Raw genomic sequence first — 3,585 nt, forward strand, 5'->3', positions numbered from 1 at the left:
CGGCCGTCTGGAGAGAGCAGTGAAGCAAAGACGACGGATGCCAGCGAAGAAGATAGCTGCCTCCTGGAATCCTCGCCGGCAGGAGCAGCGCAGGAACCCAGACCGGTGATCTGTATTCCCCCATTCCCTCTATCTCCCTCTTTTCCTTTTTTTCTGTTAAGAAATGTAAAGCATATTATATTGCTTGCCACAGCTTGCTCTGTACTTAGCCAATTATCATGTGTTCAATTAGTGCATTGTAGGTAGTTAATAAATGCTTGAACTTGGAGACTTGTTGTCCGCTCCAATTGGGGATTTGCGAATCTGAGTCACTTGTCCCCCTCGCTGGAGCGGGACGTGACACCTTCTGTACAAGTTAGGAACCAGTTTGCTTTATTCCCCTGATCTGCTTTTCCTACACCACAGGAACAGTATACACACAAGCAAAATATACCTTTTCATCTGACTCAAACTGATACACATTTTGAAACATTTTGAGAACTCATGTGAAAAAATTGCTGCTTTAAGGGGTACAAAAATACCCCCAATTTGCAGCAGGAAAACTCTCTGAAACAGTAATAAGCTTTAATTTTACCTCCCATTCAACACAGAAACCAAAGCAGATTCCTTCACCTCACCTACCTTTGACTTATAAATCTATTAAGTAAGGAGTCCTTCCTCATTTATCTGATTAAACAATACACTGTGCTGTTCTCCCATTTTTGACTAGAAGCAAGAGTATTTGCATCAATGTAAGTTAGTAGCTGTTCTCTCCAAACATAAACAAAATCATCACAAAACTTTGCAAAGAGTAAAAACTTTCAGAAATCAGGGCAATATACACCACTTAGCTCATAAATGGAGAGCTGTAGAAATGGTTAACTTCTAATTCTTTAGCTGAATGATGCCTGTGAGCACATTCAGTGCTGTTCCCCTGGAGTTTACAGTATTACAGGACAGCTCAGGCTGGAAAGGACCTCAGCTCTCCAGTCTGACCTCCTGCTCAAACAGGGTCAGCTGTGAGGCCAGGCCAGGCTGCTCAGGGATTTATCCTGTCAAGTCTTGAAAACCTTTGGGACGGAGATAACACAACCACCCTGCGCAACCTGTGGCACTGACTGTCCTTGTGGTGAAAAAGTTTTTCCTTATATCCAGTTTGCATATGTCATTTCAATTTCAGCTTGCTGCCCACCCAGAGCCCTCGCGGGCCTTTTCAGCACGGCTGCAATCCAGTTTGCCAGTCACCTGCACGTTGCAAGGGGTTATTCCTTTCCAGGTGCAGGAATTTACATTTGTCATTGTTGTATTTCATAAGGTCCCTGTTGGCCCGTTCCTCTTGTCCATATAGGTCCCTCTGAGTGGCAGCTCTGCATCAAGTATATTAACCAATTCCCCTAGTTTGCTGTCACCTGCCCACTTAATGAGAGTGCACTTTCACACATCCTTCAGGTCACTGGTAGAGATTTTAAACAGGACAGATCATAGGACAGACCCATGCAGTACTCCAGTTGTTACCAGGCTCCAGGTATAGTATGTATGATAAGTCACAACCTTCTGAGTCTGACCATCCAGCCTTTTTTGTATTTATCTAGTTGTCCATCCCTCCAGCCCATAACATCCTAACATGGATACATGAATACTACGTCTAAAGCCTTGCTGAAGACAAGGTAAGTGACATACTCTGCTCTCCTGTTGCCTACAAATCTAACCATTTTATCACTGAAGGCAAACAGGCTGCTCAGACATGATTTACTATACATAAATCCATGCTTGCCTTCTCCTTCACATAATGAGAAATATTTTCCAAGAGGATCCACTCCATGATTGACTCCAAAGGCCTCAAAGAATTTGTTGGTGAAGAGCGAGGCAAAGAAGGCACTGGGTACTTCAGCCTTATTTGTGTCCATCACCACTAAATTACTGGCTCCATTTAGCAATGATCCAACATTTTTCCTTATTCATATTTTCACTACTAAGGTCACAGCAGAAGCTCTTCTCATTGCTCTTGACATACGCTACAAAGTTGAGCTTTGGCTTTCCTAACACCATCTGCCCGTGCCCAGGCAATGTTTCTAAAGTCCTTCACAGTCTCTCCCTGCTTCCTCCTCCTGTGTGCTGCCTTTTCAAATCACTTGACCACGGGAGGAAACAAGCTAGCAGTAAGTGCTGGATCTCCCTGGAATTCAGCCTTCTCCACTTGCTTCATACTTTTCTTCGAGGGTTTTTTTTGTTTGGTTGGTTTGGTTTTTTTTACACCATGGAACAATCCTCAAAGTTGATCACAGCCTACTCCTAGAGTCTTCACTCCCTCACTGCCAGTGACACCTTCCATACATTTCAGCCATATGAGCAATTTTGTATAAAACTCCACAGTTAATAATTTTGGTACTACTGGACCTGAAGCAGCTGCTTTGCTGAGTTTACCATTTAAATTAAAGCTTGGCATACACTGTCTACTAAAGAAGACAGCAGTCAGACTACTGATGTGCTGTGACAATCATAACAAACACTCAGCACATCTCTGGGTTTCTTTTTTGTATTTACATTGCCATTTCACTTACATTTAGGCTGAATGCTTGCTGGGGCAAGGATCAGGTTTTTACTGTGCTTGCACAATGATATGCTTTGACTGGTTATGAACCAGTATAAAGGTCACAACAGATGGTGCATGTATGTGGTAACACAAACACTAAATGGTAATAAATCTTCTCCTTCTGAGTATCTTTTAGTTGTTCAATATATCTCCTTGCAAATAACGTCCCCAATAAAAGACAACATGGATTCAGTGGTAAAGGTTGACTGAAACAATCAAGTAACAAGGTGAAGCACAATAGAAAAGAATAAAACTGTAAGAGTAAGGGCTCAAAGGCTTTACCAGAAGGCTTTATCAGAAAGGTAGCAAAAAAAAAGACTAAAGGATTGAAAAGGAACATCATTAACGGCAGATGACCACAGGAACGAGATTGCAGAAAGTAGACTTCTGGTACAAAAAGATGGAGAATACTTAGTAAATATTAAAAGTCCACAAAGAGACGCATACTGCGATGTTTAGCAGACGATTTTAGACGCTTCATGCACCCGGGATACTCTATACCACCTGATACTGTAGTTGTCAAGGAGATGGTGACAATATTAGAGCTCAAACTACTGAAAAAAACTTTCGCAAGCGAGGGAAGCAGAGGACTACGGAGCTGACATGCTCTACGCTTTAAGACTGTGCTCAAATGGGTGGCTCAAGGCTCCACAAAGCAGCATCAAGGCAGAGAATAAAGAGTCAGTTATGGACTCGTAGCAATGTCTAAGGAGGGACTAAATAACTAACCCTTCGCCCACAGAAAACCTCCTCCATAATTAATTGTTAGTCCCACGTTCTCAACTTCTTGTGGATCAGCACAGGCTCCGCGGCCCCCGCCTTGTCTTAACAGGAGCATCACAACAGCAGCTTTGTTTCCGCACCACCGAACAGCATTTCCCGTTGATCCTCGCCACGGGCAGAAAGGAAGCCGAAGCAGAGGGACACCACAACCCGCCCCCACGGCCACGGAGGCTGGGCGCCGCGCAAGCCCCTCCCCGGGGACGATTTCCACACCGCGGCGGCACCTGCAG

This window comes from Athene cunicularia (genome assembly GCF_003259725.1).
Source record: "Athene cunicularia isolate RWA chromosome 5 unlocalized genomic scaffold, athCun1 chr5_part1, whole genome shotgun sequence".
NCBI lineage: Eukaryota > Metazoa > Chordata > Aves > Strigiformes > Strigidae > Athene > Athene cunicularia.